A 19,055-nucleotide genomic window follows, 5' to 3' on the forward strand; every position below is an offset into this window, starting at 1 on the left:
TGTCACACAAAAAGAAACAAGTCGCGTGAGGCGAAATTACTACATTTAGTCAAGCTGTGGAACTCACAGAATGAAACTGAACGCACTGCATTTTTTCACAATGACCGTAGTCCGCCGCTAGTGCATAACGGAGTGAAACTGACGAGCCTGTTCAGCGCGGTAGTGGTTTCGCTGTGCTGCATAGCACGCTTTTCTGTACCTCTGTTCGTTTTAACTTTCTGAGCGTGTTTTTAATCCAAACATATCATATCTGTTTTTGGAATCAGGAACCGACAAGGAATAAGATGAAATTGTTTTTAAATCGATTTCGGAAATTTAATTTTGATCCTAATTTTTATATTTTTAATTTTCAGAGCTTGTTTTTAATCCAAATATAACATATTTATATGTTTTTGGAATCAGGAAATGATGTAGAATAAGATGAACGTAAATTTGGATCGTTTTATATAAAAAAAATTATTACAATTTTCCGATTTTTAATGACCAAAGTCATTAATTAATTTTTAAGCCACCAAGCTGAAATGCAATACCGAAGTCCGGCCTTCGTCGAAGATTGCTTTGCCAAAATTTCAATCAATGTTATTGAAAAATGAGGGTGTGACAGTGCCGCCTCAACTTTTACAAAATGCCGGATATGACGTCATCAAAGACATTTATCGAAAAAATGAAAAAAACGTCTGGGGATATCGTACCCAGGAACTCTCATGAACAAGAAGGGCAAAGCCCATACGACTCACATGCTTGACCTTTACATGACCTTGACCTTCAGCCAAACCTAGCAATGACATCATACACTAAGAACTGCTTTACACATTTTTCCTACCAAAATACATGTGACCTTGACCCAAGGTCAAGGTCATCCAAGGTCATGCAACACAAAGCTGTTAATTCAAGACATAGGAAGTACAATGGTGCTTATTGGCTCTTTCTACCATGAGATATGGTCACTTTTTGTGGTTCACTACCTTATTTTGGTCACATTTCATAAGGGTCAAAGTGACCTTGACCTTGATCATATGTGACCAAATGTGTCTCATGATGAAAGCATAACATGTGCCCCACATAATTTTTAAGTTTGAAACAGTTATCTTCCATAGTTCAGGGTCAAGGTCACTTCAAAATATGTATACAATCCAACTTTGAAGAGCTCCTGTGACCTTGACCTTGAAGCAAGGTAAACCAAACTGGTATCAAAAGATGGGGCTTACTTTGCCCTATATATCATATATAGGTGAGGTATTAAATCTCAAAAACTTCAGAGAAAATGGGAAAAAGGTGAAAAATAGCTGTTTTTTAGACAACATTTATGGCCCCTGCGACCTTGACCTTGAAGCAAGGTCAAGATGCTATGTATGTTTTTTGGGGCCTTGTCATCATACACCACCTTGCCAAATTTGGTACTGATAGACTGAATAGTGTCCAAGAAATATCCAACGTTAAAGTTTTCCGGACGGACGGACGGACGACTCGGGTGAGTACATAGACTCACTTTTGCTTCGCATGTGAGTCAAAAATGTCATACAGATCGGTCCAGTAGTTTACTCTGAATCGCTCTACACACACACACACACACCCACACACACACACACCACGACCCTCGTCTCGATTTCCCCCTCTATGTTAAAACATTTAGTCAAAACTTGACTAAATGTAAAAAGAGAGGGGTACAAAAGCTTGAAATATGTGCGTGTGTGTGTGTGTGTCATTCTGTGTGCATCCCTTTGTGTTCATGTCTCTGTCTGTGTGTTTTTATGCGGTTATGAGTGTTCAAAGAGAAGTATTTAAAAAAAAAATTCAATTTAATTGTTTACTTCGATTAAAAAAAAAAACTTCCAACCTTTCATCAACAACTGCATGATCAATGCGACAGTGTTCGTGCATAAATCAGCGCACGTACGTTCTCACACCCCCACACACACACAAACACTCACACATACACAAACAAACCACACGCACACAAACACGCATACACATTCCCTCTCCCGCTCTCTCTCAAGCATGCTACACATTCCCTCTCCCGCTCTCTCTCAAGCATGCATGCGCACGAACAAAATGTCACTGCTAACATAATATGCTCAACACCACTCACAGGCACACAAAGTAATATTTTTCACATGGCTTTAATATGGCGGTGATGGGGGACCAGTTACAGCTATATATAGCACCACAGGCACAGAGTCGTGATAAATAAACAAGCAACTGAGAGAAAACAAATAAAAAACTATACCGCACATCAACACACACCGAAGGTTGTATGCACAGTTAAAACACGTGGCAACCAGAAATGCTGCTGAATAATCATAGCGTCATAGCAACATTTACAAGACTTTAAATAGCTGGTTTCTTGAATTCTATATGCTTATTAGAAAAGGTGACGATTTACCACCATTTCTTTATCCGTTTAATCTGGTTTTGTTTTCTCTGTCACTGAGTAAATAAAATGTGACTGCGTGGGCCAGTGGTTGGTGATCCAACAGATAGCGATCGTAAATCAGTAACAGACATTTGTGAAATAGTTCAGCATAGATTAAGATTGTAGTCTTTGCTTGCACAGTATCTCTTAAAAGGAAATCAGCACATGTATGTAATGAAAACACATAAGAAATTCATGAATTTACATAAACGAACTGTCACTCGCGTCTCAAGCATGATGTTTTCCCTTGAAACATAAACAATTAAAACAAATCGCGTGAATCGATATCAAAACAGATAGACAATCTGTCGCCTTGAAACTTAAACATCAACACTGAAAACCAGTCATCGCCAGTCAAAACATTCTGTCTTTATTTGGTGTTTAACGTCGTTTTCAACCACGAAGGTTATATCGTGACGGGGAAAGGGAGGAAATGGGATAGAGCCACTTGTCAATTGTTTCTTGTTCACAAAAGCATTTTTTCTTTCTTTATTTGGTGTTTAACGTCGTTTTCAACCGTTCAAGGTTATATCGCGACAGGGAAAGGGGGGAGATGGGATAGAGCCACTTGTCAATTGTTTCTTGTTCACAAAAGCATTTTTTCTTTCTTTATTTGGTGTTTAACGTCGTTTTCAACCGTTCAAGGTTATATCGCGACAGGGAAAGGGGGGAGATGGGATAGAGCCACTTGTCAATTGTTTCTTGTTCACAAAAGCATTTTTTCTTTCTTTATTTGGTGTTTAACGTCGTTTTCAACCGTTCAAGGTTATATCGCGACAGGGAAAGGGGGGAGATGGGATAGAGCCACTTGTCAATTGTTTCTTGTTCACAAAAGCATTTTTTCTTTCTTTATTTGGTGTTTAACGTCGTTTTCGACCGCTCAATGTTATATCGCGACAGGGAAAGGGGGAGATGGGATAGAGTCACTTGTCAGTTGTTTCTTGTTCACAAAAGCACTAATCAAAAATTTGCTCCAGGGGCTTGCAACGTAGTACAATATATGACCTTACTGGGAGAATGCAAGTTTCCAGTACAAAGGACTTAACATTTCTTACATACTGCTTGACTAAAAATCTTTACAAAAATTGACTATAGTCTATACAAGGATAAAAGGAGAGACAGAATCCGTTAGTCGCTTCTTACGACATGCTGGGGAGCATCGGGTAAATTCTTTCCCCTAACCCGCGGGGGGTGCCAGTCAAAACATTTGTTTGTTTGTTTGTTTGTTTGCTTAACGCCCAGCCGACCACAAAGGGCCATATCAGGGCGGTAGTCAAAACATGACGAAATGTAAAAAAGCGTTGATTTAACGGCGTGAATCGACTTTCTTCATATTGGTTTTAGTTATCAGTAATTGTGTGGACTATCTTACATATACAAGGAACTTCCGGATTGGTATTTAGTCTGATTTTTGTTTATGAAAGAGAAAGGAAACGTTGCCATTTACACAACTAACACGTGGCTTTCTGTGTTTACATAAACATATCAATTCTTGCTATAATGCCCACAACTCAAAACACAGGACGTCAAAATTATCATTGTTATGCAAAAATGCTCTAATATCATTGGCTGAGACATAGAAACAAGCCAAAGCAATCGATGGACAAAGAACCCCTCCAAAGAAAACACTGCGTCAAGTATGCAGCCGTGGAGGTTTTACGTTTCAAGCAATCTGTACAATCAGAGCTACATAAATGTGTATCACAGTTTAACCTTACTTTCGACTTTACAAGCGCAAGCAGCAGTTGGTGTTCCCGTAAGGAATCTACAGTTTGTGTGAGATGTACAGTGCCAAGAATCAGAAGACAATAACCTGAATGTTCGCTAAAAGTACAAAAGTACGGCTAATACAAACGCCGTTTATACTATCCACATTCCACAGACGACATTATGACAAGACATGTTTCTATCCACAGGCTGATACCAGCTACGTAAAATGGTGATCTTAGCACAATAACAAGGGACACAATAATACACTGCTCTAGGAATAAGAGAAAATACTAAAGCCGGGAAAACCTCATTTATCGTAAATAGCGAATGTGCCAAACCCAAGGAAAGATACAAGAAATGGTCAAAACAGACGGTGGGGGGGGGGGGGGGGTGTTATCGGAAGGCCGCGGATGGGTATATAGGGGGTAAGGGCTGGGGTGGTTTACATATCTGAACAATTGACTACCGAAGCAATACAATAAATTATGACACGCACAATTATCCATCTTTCATGTTCAAAATAGGTTTCTAAAGACATCGGAATCTTCGTTTGAATTTGGTGTGAAACTCAGCATTTCAGATCCTCGAACAGAAAAGGCTTGATACAGAGGAAAACACTCAACCGTATCCAGCAGAAACCAACAAAACTTTCTTTCTTTATTTGGTGTTTAACGTCGTTTTCAACCATTCAAGGTTATATCGCGACGGGGAAAGGGGGGAGATGGGATAGAGCCACTTGTTAATTGTTTCTTGTTCACAAAAGCACCAATCAAAAAATTGCTCCAGGGGCTTGCAACGTAGTACAATATATGACCTTACTGGGAGAATGCAAGTTTCCAGTACAAAGGACTTAACATTTCGTACATACTGCTTGACTAAAATCTTTACAAACATTGACTATATTCTATACAAGAAACACTTAACAAGGGTAAAAGGAGAAACAGAACCGTTAGTCGCCTCTTACGACATGCTGGGTAGCATCGGGTAAATTCTTTCTCGTCCCAACCAATATGGGACTCCCCCTAACCCGCGGGGGGTAGCAGATTGACTTCACTTGATGAGTCGTCAAAACACAGTTCACAAACACTGCATGACAGGAAGCAGGCAAAACGAGTTACAGAGCAGGAAGCAGGTAGAGCGAACCACACACTCTGAAAAATGATTGTCCGAATTCTTGCTCCTGAAAATATTGAACTGTTTGGAATAATTATGCACAACACACTATATTGCGACAGGACAAAGTGGACAGTAATGGCGATGTTTTTATTATGAAGGTTTCTAAGCGATTGATGTAAGTTTAGTTTGTAAGTCGAACAATTTTCTTTTCACATACAATTTAGCAGCACATGCACTAACAGACCGTAGTGAACGAGTCCTGCAATAAAGAGTATCAACACGACCTAGAGACTCTTTAATACAACGTGGAGCAGGCATGGCTATTAGCCCATAACTGATGGCAGACATCAAAGTAACTAATAACGATACACAAACATGGATCCTTTCAGAAGAAGGAACATCTGAGACAGAGCATGACACGTTGTTGTCTACAGTCAGTGAATGCTATAAAGACAGAAGGACAAAGCCATTCATGAGAATGGACAACCGCCACAGAAAAATCGGGACAGATACGTTGCAGGCCATTTGCCGCCATCACTTAATTCAACATAACGAAAGAACTCAAAGAAAAGTTGTATTGTAACAATGCGCTGCACAGGTCTGGTTCCGAGCCTTGATCCAATGACAGACACCGACAGCACTGCACAGGACGCCAAAGAATAGATCTATGCTCGAAAGGAAAATAGAGATAGTTGGACACGCTTGATTGGTCCTACGCCGTGGGGTCAGACATTAACATTAACAACAAAAGAGATCATAACCAAACATTGCAACACAACAGAAAGACAGAAAGCAACTGACAGTCAGACAGAAAGCAACTGACAGTCAGACAGAAAGCAACTGACAGTCAGACAGAAAGCAACTGACAGTCAGACAGAAAGCAACTGACAGTCACACAGAAAGCAACTGACAGTCAGACAGAAAGCAACTGACAGTCGGACAGAAAGCAACTGACAGTCAGACAGAAAGCAACTGACAGTCACACAGAAAGCAACTGACAGTCAGACAGAAAGCAACTGACAGTCAGACAGAAAGCAACTGACAGTCAGACAGAAAGCAACTGACAGTCAGACAGCAGGGCCGGGCAGAGAGTGCACAAACAACATGGATGTTATCGTGCATGTGCTGTGATGGAGAAAAAGAATCCAAAGAACAGTAGGACAGACAGATACATGATGAACAGTCAGAAGCGGACAACAGAAGACAAGAGAGGCGACATGAACGTTATGTGTGGAACATGACATAGAAGTGACCAAAGAACAAAAGGACCGACACATGAATGATGAACAGACAGCAGCGAACTGAAGAAGACAACAGAGGCGACGTTGTTTGTGCAACATGATATAGAAGCAGCCACAGAACAGAAGGACCGACAAATGAATGAATGGACAGACAGCAGCAGGTAGAAGACAACAGAGGCGACACGCCGGTTCTTTGTGCAAAATGACATAAAAGCAGCCAAAGAACAAACACAGTATTGACGGACAGACAACAGCGGATTAAAGAATACAACAGAGGCAACATAACATAAAAGCAGCCAAAGAACAGAGAGACAGACACGTGAATGACAGACAGACTGCAGAAGACTAGAGAGACGATAGGAATGCTGTGACAAAGCGTGACAACACACATGATGAAGCCAAAGACCAGACTGACAGGACAAGATGGACGGACGACAGCTAGCGGACTGAAACAGAGAGCAGAGCGGACACGAGTGTTGTCGTGCAGCATGACGGAGCCGCGGCCGCTGCGTGCATCCGAGCGGAGCAGTGCAGCAACGTGGCTGTCAGATTATCGCCCCGAACATCCCTCACCCCGTCATGCACGGCGCTCAACTCAGCGTCACTGCACGCCATGCCGACCAATCACTGCCTGTGTCATCTCTATCTATCTACCCACCCATCTACTCGATCTACCCACCCATCTCCTCTACCTAGCCACCCACCCTTCCATCTATACTGCTCTCTACACAACCATCTCGGCATTCCCCTCAATCACCATGCAAAACTCTTATCAAAACCCTTATCTCTAGCAATGTGTTCGTTACTGAATTCCATGTCTTGTGCAGAACATTGGAATCAACACGAACAATCCTCAAGTGAGGGTTTAACTTGTTGCCTTTTTTTGTGACAAAACGTCATCTGCAGAGTAATCAAAAAACATGTATGTACGTACATTAGGCATAATGTGGTTCTAGAAAATCTATTCTGACAGATTAGCAAAGATTCTTTGCATAGTCCTGGACTGTCGGTTTGGTACCATTTTCAGATGTTTTCGGCGCTCACTTTTGGCACTCAAAAGCAGGATTTAAATCTTTTGATTTTCTTTTTTAACTTTTCAGCGTTGGCTAAGAAATAATGCATGCAAGCAGTAAGCAAGCACGTCATTCGCTTTCCGCTTATTTCTAGCGTTTTTGAGATATTTTAAACATGTCAAACGACATTGTGTCCGCAACACATCCACTGCAGCATTAGTCGGGTTGTTAGAGTAAACAAGGCTATTTTCGTCAAAGGCTTCATTGGCAATTCTAATATAAACTTACGTCTAAGCCACTCCAAGACAAGCTTGGGTATGACATGGTACTTCATAATCCAATAAGCATGATTTCTTTGGAGCAGAGATACAAACAAGCGTACACAAGTACGTTGACAGAGCTTATGAAATGAACCCCCAGAAAAGTATCAGTTCCCATCTTCAGCTTCCCAAAGTAGAACAAGATTGCAGACCTGATTATTTATCGGTCAGGAAAGGTCACGTTTAACACCATAAATATATGGAATGTTATCAACAGTCAGCGTGTTTCTTCTTCGCCGAATAAAAGAAACCCTCCAAAAGTAAGCCGTCATTTTCAGAAGCTACACAAACGGGGGGGGGGGGGGGGGGGGGGGGGGAGTGAGAGAGAGAGAGACACAGAGAGAGAGGGAGACAGAGAGAGAGGAATGGACGGGAGTGATGGAGGGGGAGTGGCGTGATAAGAGGGGGGAGGGGCTGTGAGGCCAGACCCAGCGGAGAAGTAATCCCATTCGATCGTGTCGGTGTGGATTTGATTAAGAGCGCAAGGGCTAAGTGAGGGATGAGGGCCGGATCGCCACACGATCGATCATACACTGTCCCTTCTCCTGCTGCACACCCAGCCCGCCAATCTCTCGCTCTCTCTGCCTTTTCTTCTCGCTCTCACTGTTTGTTCCCCTCTCTCTTTCTCCCTCCTCTCAGTCTGTCTTTCCGTTTTCTGTCCTCTCTGTCTTTCACTATTTATTTCTCTCCCTCCAGCTAATTTGTCAAATGTCTGACTTTTCTTTTCTATCTCCTTTATTCTTTTTCGCCTCCCCCCCCCCCCCTCTCCTGTTTTTCTATCTCCCCTCCTCCTCCTCTCTCACTACTTGTTCGTCTCTCTGTCCCTCTTTCCCTTTGCCATCTTTCACTCTCTCTCATTCTTAGTTCTTTCCCTCTTCTCTTCCCCCTCCCTCTCTTTCTGTCTATTTCTTCTCCTCCTCCTCCTCTCGCTGTCTATCTTCCGTCCTCTCGCTTTACTCCCCCAGCCCCCCCCCCCCCCTCTTTCTTCCTCCTACTTCTCATGCAGCCTTTGTATCGTTTGTATCTGTTCATTGCACATTCATCCTAATACTCAACCCGGGTTGTTCTTGTTATTGTTTCCGTAATCCTAAAGGCCATTTTCTGTTCGAATTAATGTCCATGTTTTTCTTTCTGAACGTGGAATTAAGGCGAAGTCCATTGACGCCTCCAGCCCGACTTAACCCCGTCTTCAGTTCCAGAATTTAACCATTTTCTATAGAACTTTAAACTAAATATCAGCATGAGCAATTAATTCTAAAATAAGCGTGAGTTTTTGAGAATGTGGCATAGAAATTACACTTGAATACAGGATAATATTACTCTCAGTTCCGCGTACTTGATGTTCTGGGTTAGGGTTCTCCAAAGGTGCTTGAAGACCCCAATGATGAGGAAACAAAGTCTTAGTCCTCTGAAGAGGTGAGAAATAGCAGCTTTGGAAAGTTTAGCATGACGATATAGGCACACTGGTTGAGTATGTCCTCACTATTGATAATTCTAGTGAAGGAAGTGAACGCTGCCACCATGCTGCTAAACTGGGCCAATTATGTTTCCACCTCTGTCCTGGAGACACCGCACCCAGCCTCCAACCCATCCTCCATCCATCCCTTCGTCGCTGTTTCCCCCTGTTCCAGTTGCACCCCCAAGCTTATTTTCTGTCCGTGCATGCCAGTGTTCTATAGGTCATCTCCCTCCACCGTTCATGCCAGTGTTCTATAGGTCATCTCCCTCCACCGTTCATGCCAGTGTTCTATAGGTCATCTCCCTCCACCGTTCATGCCAGTGTTCTATAGGTCATCTCCCTCCACCGTTCATGCCAGTGTTATTTGTATCGGTCACCCCCCTCCCCCTGTGCATGCCAATGTTCTATCGGTCACCCCAATTCCCAAACCCGGTCTACCCATCGCTCATATGAACACAACAACACACAGAAGAAGATTATTTTTACATGAAAAGATAAGAAGAAAAAAAATAATAATCAGCTTTGTATTAGAGGGGAAAACAACCCAATAAACATGCCAGAACTGGGCCACTGCTGGCGTTTTGATGGCAATGCCAGTTGCCAGAACTACTGCCATCAAAGGCCCACCTATGGCCCAATGCTGGCATATTACCCGTATGCACATTGGCAAATTGATGGGCCATCACTGGCAAGCCAGCACTTTGCCAGCAAAAACCCATCATTTATTTGCTGGCTTTTTGATGGCTTGCCATCATTTTTCCAGCAATTTGCCAGCAATTTGCCAGCAAAAACCCATCATTTATTTGATGGCTTTTTGATGGCTTGCCATCATTTTGCCATCATTTTGCCAGAATTTTGCCAGCAAAAACCCATCATTTATTTGATGGCTTTTTGATGGCTTGCCATCATTTTGCCAGAATTTTGCCAGCAAAAACCCATCATTTATTTGATGGCTTATTGATGGCTTGCCATCAAAAACCCAGCATTTCGCCAGCATTTCGCCAGCATTTTGCCAGCATTTTGCAGGTTTTTAGTTCCATATAAAAAAAAACTTTTTTCCATATATTTTCCGTTAATGGCCCTTTACCTGCTGAAATTACCGGGCCACAACTGGCCCGGCAAAATGCCATATTTCTGTCTTTACCATTGCCAACAAAATGCCAATAAGTTGCAGGAAATATACCAATACCACTGATTCGGATAGAATGACGGCTCTATTCATGTACTCGATCTGCACAGTCTTGTTAGCCCATATATGGTTGTTAGAAGTCTATAAATATGCTTTGTTTTGTCATTTTTTACTGTGAATGTAATAACAATAACAAAACACAGCACATCAATGGACTTTTCAACCCATGCTGGCGGCAAGACGTGCGCAAATAAAGCAAAGGGCAATGCTGTCAAGCTGTACATTAGCAATATGCATATGCGTAATTATCAAATTCATCAGTAAAATGCAATTGAAATGCTAATCACATTTGTCGTGTAACTTATCTGGCAAGTAAAGGCAGTGGTTTTGACAGAATATCGTCATCAACGCAGTTATAGCGGGCACAACAACAATACAGTAATATATATTAAAAACAAAACAAATGTAAAGCTTCCAAACAGCAACGACTCATTACCGAAACATTACAGAAACGTAGGCTTTGTTTTCAGTTGCTCACTGTTTTATTTTATTTGTACAGCGTTCTAAATTTCACACTCGAGACATGATGACCAAAGGCAGGAATGTTTCTTGTTCACTTCCCAGTAAACCTCCGTAGGATTGTCTTGATTCTGTCATTTCTCTGTTCGCATCCGCAACGTTGAGATAACGCTTCTTTTCTTTGTCCTGACGTCGTAGCCTACGGTAAGCCATTGAAACTCTCAAGTCCTCCTGCCGTTCACCTCTTGAAACATGAAAGCAAACGAGTTTTGTTGGTTTTAATTCATTATTCCATATCACACACACACACACACACACACACACACACACACACACACACACACACACACACACAACCAAACAACCAAACAAACGCAAGCATACACGCAGGCATGCAAGCAAACAGCACACGCACGCACGCACGCGCGCGCGCTCACACACACACACGCGCACACACACACGCGCACACACACACGCGCACACACACACACACACACACACACACACACACATACACACACAGAGGCATTCTCACAGAGAGGACGACTTCTTGTAATCTATCATATTTTCTGAACTGACTAAAATGCCAAGCAGAAGTAAGGGGTCAACAGGAATATGTATTTTGATCTAACCTGCGAAGCTTACGTTGTCTCGGACAGCTCTCTTGCGTTTCTCTCAGGAACTGAGACCCAGGCGAGCTGCATCTTATCCAGTTGGGCAGTCAGACACTTGCACAAATCTTTGTCCTGGAGTGAATAGACACATACTCAATGTCAACATTCACAAGATGCAATTTGTTTGGTTACAAGTAAGCTTATGGTAATGCCTATGGTGCTTTTCTTTTGACAGAGACAAAACAAACTCAATCACACAAAGAAAGGAAAAAGGCACACACACACACACACACACACACACACACACACACACACACACACAACCGCGCGCGCGGGCGCACACACACACACACACACAACCGCGCGCGCGGGCGCGCACACACACACACACACACACACACACACACACACACACACACACACACGCGCGTGCGCGCGCAGATTCTTTCTTACAGAGAGGACGACTTCTTAAAGTCTATTATATTTTGCGAACTGACTCAAACGTCCAGCAGAAGAAAGTTGAAAAAAAGACCGACAACGGAGGAAAAGAACAAGAAGATACTAGATCTAACGCCGTTGCGACGACCTGCTCACACAACTGTTTGTGAAACTCACCACGCTTGCTTCTAGCCGGAGGAGATCGGACGCGTACTGAAATCGAAGAAGGTGCTTTGGAAATTCCTTGAAGTTGAATGCAAAACAAATAACCGGACATCTGCAGAACCACCGCGGGCCGGATTTAGTTGACAATGCGTCATCATCACGAGTGACGTCAAGATATTTCGACATTTGTTTGTACATTACGTCACTCCAAGTGAGAAAGTCATACCGCTGTGCTGTCGCAGATCTTCTTGCCAGCAATTATCCAGCATTGGCCCACTGCTGGCGTGCCAGCAAAAACCCACCTATAATTGCCAGCAAATCGCCACCTATGGCCCAATGCTGGCAAACAAGCACTGGGCCACCAATGGCGTGCCAACAGTGGGCCAATTAAGGCATTTTACTGGCCGACAATATTACTGGAATGCCAGAGATGGGCCAGTGATGGCAAGCCATAACTGGGCCTTTGTTGGCAAACCATAATTGGCCCAGTGTTGGTTTTTTTATGGCCAGCTTTACCAAACTTGCCAGCAAAAAGCCAGCAGTGGCCCAGTTCTGGCATGTTTATTGGGAACATGCTACAATGAACAGGCGATCCGCTACAATTAAGTGGTCCATGAATCGTCAAGCGCTGTCACAAGACTCCATGTTGCTGCCACGATGGCAACATCTTCACGTTCCCCCTGGCATCTTCCAGCTACAAGTTGTTTCTTCCCGTGCTAAGCTGATAACATGGGCAACTAAGCTGATAACATGGGCAACTAAACACTGGGTCTACGCGGGGTAAGACTCCACAAAACGAGACGACAGGTCGCTAAGCACCTGATTCCGCAAAGACTTCAACGACCTGCCAGCCACAAGTCCAGGTGGCTAAGACAGTCATATATCAAAGACTCCACAATCTGCTCACGATCAAGATCAATAAGAATTAGAAGAAAAAGCTGCCCGAGTCTTCAGCGTTGCAGCTAATAGGCCAGATCTGTAAGAAGCCCGCAACGAGCTGGACATAAGACCTCAACGACCTGCCCAACATTCTAACGCCCCTGACACACGGAGAGACGGGCAGACAGAACAGGACCATTACACGGGAGAAGCGGACAGGCAGAAAATCCTGGGCTTGATAGGGGCAAGCACTTTGCTGTCGTCGACGAGTGTGGTGTGGGCAGCAGGGAGAAAAAAGTGGTGACGAGGGGACCGCAAGAAGCAAAGCGGATCAGGGGAGAGATGGATGATTAGTTCCAGGGTCGTAACCATGTGCTGGCCGTTCAGTCTTCTCCCGTCGTTATTGATATCCCTGCTGCCATTATGCTCCGCGCTAAGTCCTTTTGTTCTATAGCGTCTTCCTATATTCCTTCAACCTAGGTCCCTTCTACGCCAACCCCCCATCTCCCTAACCCTCTCAGCAATCCCCTTGTCCATCCTCCTGCATGACTTCACCCTCTAACATCACCACCTGCCCCCCCCCCCCCCCCCCCCCCCAATCACCGGTTCTTCCTCCTCCCTTCACCAATGCCCAATCCCCTTTCCAGTCAGGAAGAAAAGCTGTTTTCTCCCGAGCATCAACATGCTGTGCAAACACTCACATTGCACCAACAACTGAACGACAAACAATTCTCTTTTGCGCAATCATTTTTGTTCATTCGCTTTTGTGCAATCATCTTCCTATCAGCCCACTGCACTCTCAAGCAATGCACCTCTCTATCTACAGTAAAAAGACAAAAAGAGTCATTCAGAAAACAGAATTATCAACTTCAATCGGCAAAATACCAGAAAGACCATTAACAACAAAAATTGTGAAAACAGACGATTGGAAACGACGAAGATCTGGAGGAGAACCGCTAGGAGTGAGTGTGTGTGAGTACGTGTGGGTGTGTGGTACGGGGGGGGGGGGGGGGCTGACTGACTGACTACTCAATATTTGTGTCCAAAATGATAGTAACTATAGCGGACATGATGGAGAAACAGGCTAGAGACGGGAGGTGTGTTGGATGGTGGGGGGTAACAAGGACAGAAGCGAGGTTGCACAATGAGAAAGACGGGAAATGATAGTAACTATAGCGGACATGATGGAGAAACAGGCTAGAGACGGGAGGTGTGTTGGATGGTGGGGGGTAACGAGGACAGAAGCGAGGTTGCACAATGAGAAAGACGGGGAAATGATAGTAACTATCACAGCGGACATGATGGAGAAACAGGCTAGAGACGGGAGGTGTGTTGGATGGTGGGGGATAACGAGGACAGAAGCGAGGTTGCACAATGAGAAAGACGGGGAAATGATAGTAACTATCACAGCGGACATGATGGAGAAACAGGCTAGAGACGGGAGGTGTGTTGGATGGTGGGGGGTAACAAGGACAGAAGCGAGGTTGCACAATGAGAAAGACAGGGCGGAAAGGGACGGCTCCCGGGCGTATTTCACAGCTGACGTCACACCCAGCCCTGCCTCAGCCCTAAAGAACAAACAAAACGGGAGCGCGGTTCGGGACTGAAGAGACAGGATTGAGACAAGTGAGGAATTAAACGCGGAACGGGAAGAGACAACACGCCAACCTGTGCACGCACATGGACAAAATTCTGCCCCTCCGGTCCGGACACTAACCCCACAGCTCGAGGAGGATACGTGGGAGGGGCAGGGGGAGACCCAGGGGGAGCAAGAGGGTGGAGGGGGGATTGAGGGAACGAACTCACCAAGTTTTCACCTGACCTGCTAAGTCTGTGAGGGGATTGGCATCGTTCGGCACGCCAGACCGTCACAACAGACTTGGCGTCAACCTCTCACCATCAGACGGGGGTCTCGGCTCGGACAGACAGACAAGTCAGGTCGAGTTCATCACAGAATCTCACCATCAAAAAAATAGTGGCTGGAAACTGTATTTCGCTATGCGGAAAAAGGTGATCCCCTGTAGTGAAGAACGCACGTGACAGATCACCGATCATAACCCCCTACGTGTCCAACCTGGTCCTGCCGCACGTCACCTAGCTTAACTTTACCACCCTTACTAGAGGATAACAAAAAACTAACAGAAGCAGAAAATCAAGCTGTACTGAAACCAACAACGAAAAGGGCTGCGAATCGGACTTAAGGGCAAAAACGCAGGTACACATACTTCATAGCTATGTTCAGGGGTGTTGCTAGAATTTATATTCTTCGACAAAATTGCTGAAATGGCCATAAAAGTTTCGTTTTCTTTAGAATTTTTAGGCAATCCTCGGTACCACTTTTTTTCCAAGCATAAAAAGGACAAAGTTTTGGGGAATTCTAAATAATATAAGTTTATGCATGCGTTTCGACGACTGCCGACGACAAAAACTACATCCCTGTATATATTATATATTTGTTCCAATCCTTTTTTTTCTCAAAAAGAAACAAAACCATTAAAAACTGACTACATAATGAGATGGTGGTGGACAGAGAGCGGGGAAGCAATCAGTGGAGACAGTTAGCTGCACAACATCATTACGGTGCTGCATGGTTATCACGGAGCTGCGTTGACCCCACACGGACACTCGGCTCATTCTTGTTAACAACCCACATCATTATCCTGTGCCCCTCTACAATATTCTGACCTCCCCTACATAACGAACACCTACGCCCGTCAACAACATAATAGGCGGAAAAAAAACCAAGCCCGGGCAGAGCGCAGCTTGTTCATTAAAAGCGCCGAAAATGAAGGTAATTCAAACTTACAAAAGTAAAACAACGAAGGTAGCTGCGACGAGAGAAAAGTAAGGAAGGTGCCTGCGACAAATGCAAATCAACGATGGTAACTGCGAAAAAGTAAAATAAGGAGCTTAACTCCAACAGCGGTAGCGAACGAGAAGACGAAGACGAAGACTCCAACAGCGTTGAATCCGATGTTAACAAAAATGGGATGGAAAGAAAGAGATCAACAAAATGCAATTAGCCAAACTTAAGTAACCAATGAAACACTAAATGAATGAACATAGTACAGGTTGGGAGCGGGAGGGGGGGGGGGTATTGACAAACAGACAAAGGTTAATGTCTGAGAAGTCAGACAGCAAAATGTCCGATGTATTTGTCAAGCTTGTTTCCTAGTTTACATAAAAGAACTAACACCTACAAAGATCATTATCAAATGAGACTGAACTAATGTGATGATAGCAATGACAGAGGAAGAGAAATAAAGTCAGGGAGGAGAAAGCGGATGAGGAGAGAAGTGGAGGGACAAGAAGAAGAAGAAAACGTGGAGGAAGAAGAGGAGGAGGAAGAAGAGGAGGAGGTATATTAATCCATATTTAGAGCACCGAGCACACATTTGATTGTTATGCAGTAGAAGCATTCCATCACCATGGACATCATAAAACGAGAGAGTAAAACAAAGTGTTTGACACAAAAACCACAACGATGGAAACCACCACTCTTAGGTAAAGCATGAAACCAAAGGTAAATACATGAGGTAAAGGCTGAGAATGTATCATGTCGGAAATAAGAATATCAAGGAATACATCACAAAATCAAAAACATGAATTTTCTGCAACATGAAGCATTATTTTCGTCTTTTTGTGTGCAGCACAGATATATTCTTGTAAGACTGGATTTCCACAAAACATCCCAAAAGGCAAAACAATTTTACAGTCAGTAATATATATCAACACAACTAGTTCTAAGAGACTACAGCAAACAGTGACATATGTATCCTTCATTGGCACATATAAAGAGGAAAAAAACAACAACACATTTTTATGTGAAAGTGTCAGCAACATTTACGTAAATATAAATAGCAGAAAGGGTTTTTGAGAACCTGCCTCCTGCTGGTTTTGATGCATTGTTAAAAGAAAGGGTAATGTTATGACTAGTATCAACACTTGACATTCATACAATTTGGGGAAAATGACACATGTTGGAGTAAAGAGGGAAGAGGTAGGGTGCAAAAGTAAGCAAACGGGAGTCAAATTGTAAGAGGAAAAACACTTGTAAAAAAACTAAATACATTTTTTTTCAAGTTAACCCAACATGAAAACAAATAAAAAATTCTGAGACTGTACAACTCAAGTCAGTTTTGAACACACAAAAATACTCAGTGTATTCGCTCGCACCCCTTTAAAATGACACTGGTGTAATCCCGAACAAACAGTGACCCGAGTGGTCTTCAAATGTCGAATAATAAATACAGTTTTGATAACAGTAATAATTTGAGAAATACCAAAGCGACATAACAGATTAATCATTGACCTTTGCCAAATAGAAAAGGGACACAAAAAACTCAAGACATATTGATTTATTGGGGAAAACAACCACTTTTATCACTACCGATAGGAATTCATTTCATACCTTCCTATCAACTTGGACAAGATTGACTTTCAAACGCAATCATCCTGTCACAGAAGCAGGAATCACTCAAAGCCCGACTCTTCACTTCTGCCAGGTGTTCGAGCCACGGATATTAGAGTTCTGCAGAAATAGCAAGCCATATAGTTATATGGCACAGCCTTCTCCTAAGTCCCTAAACTCGCTGTCTCTCCCCCCCCCCCCCCCCCCCAAAGAAAAATAAACAAATTATGCGAGTCATCGTTCAGACGCGTAACCGATTGCATTGTCCCTTCTGGTTTCCAGAGCTACCTGAACGATCTTGGTCCGAGTCGTTGCTAAGCCGCTCCAGGATAGCATAAAACACACGCAACCACTGATCGCGTGGACCGTAAATTCCCCGCTTTTTTTAACGGCTCGGATTGGAACCTACCGGAAAATAAATTGTCTGCCGGTCGGTCAATTTTGATTTCATCTGACATTTTTCTCATCACATTTAAATTGTCGCTATAATACGTCTAAATTTGACTGGTAACCCCCGACCAGAAGAGCGGTGTGGGTTGCTCTGTCCTTCTTGCCTGTTGGGCTTTTCCGGGTTACACGAACGACAATTATGGGGCTTACTGTCCGTCAGGTCTAAATTGCCTATGTTGGACATGCAATAGTTTATACGATGGACGGGTTACATAACACTCAGCACGGGTGATAGTGCAATGATACGCCTTTTGTGTCAGTGGTGTGGGTATTTCACAGCTTCTCTATCTGCTACACGCACATTTCAACATATGTCGGAATGAATAAAACGAATCTGAAACAAATCACAGCGGCCAGGTCTAAGGATGCACAATACGATTAGTACACTTGTTCTTGTTTAAAATTCTCAGTATATACAGTATTACTCTGAATGTGTAGTTCAGCCTTTTGGGGATCAAGTTTGCAAGTGTTACTAAGGCTTGGGCAATTGTGGCTGACATGATCCATACAAGTACACATCAAAACACAGACTGACTGCCAACATTCAACAATTCACAATCAAAACACAAGAATCATAGGTCATTGGAACGTTTATTATGAACAAAACAAAACGTTACATTTAGTAGTACGTCGACCCAAAGGTAAATGTACCAGTAGATGTAACGTTTTGTTTTGTCTACAATAAACGTTACATTTAGTAGTACGTCGACCCAAAGGTAAATGTACCAGTAGATGTAACGTTTTGTTTTGTCTACAATAAACGTTACATTTAGTAGTACGTCGACCCAAAGGTAAATGTACCAGTAGATGTAACGTTTTGTCTACAATAAACGTTACATTTAGTAGTACGTCGACCCAAAGGTAAATGTACCAGTAGATGTAACGTTTTGTCTACAATAAACGTTACATTTAGTAGTACGTCGACCCAAAGGTAAATGTACCAGTAGATGTAACGCTTTGTTTTCTCTACAATAAACGTTACATTTAGTAGTACGTCGACCCAAAGGTAAATGTACCAGTAGATGTAACGTTTTGTCTACAATAAACGTTACATTTAGTAGTACGTCGACCCAAAGGTAAATGTACCAGTAGATGTAACGTTTTGTTTTGTCTACAATACACATTCCAATTACCTACCATTCTTGTGTTTTGATTCCATACAAGTACAACAACATGCA

At 43.1% G+C, this 19,055-nt stretch overlaps 1 long non-coding RNA gene across 1 annotated transcript in view; it reads left to right on the forward strand.

Moving 5' to 3' along the window:
• Positions 1-3,181: 3,181 nt before the first annotated feature.
• LOC138952117 (uncharacterized) overlaps positions 3,182-19,055 on the forward strand; it is a 132,115-nt gene continuing 116,241 nt past the window's right edge. The window contains exon 1 of the long non-coding RNA XR_011451304.1: positions 3,182-3,298. This is a non-coding gene — a long non-coding RNA (uncharacterized lncRNA). The remainder of the gene's footprint in view (positions 3,299-19,055) is intronic.

Source organism: Littorina saxatilis, linkage group LG17 (assembly GCF_037325665.1).
Source record: "Littorina saxatilis isolate snail1 linkage group LG17, US_GU_Lsax_2.0, whole genome shotgun sequence".
In the NCBI taxonomy this organism is placed as follows: domain Eukaryota; kingdom Metazoa; phylum Mollusca; class Gastropoda; order Littorinimorpha; family Littorinidae; genus Littorina; species Littorina saxatilis.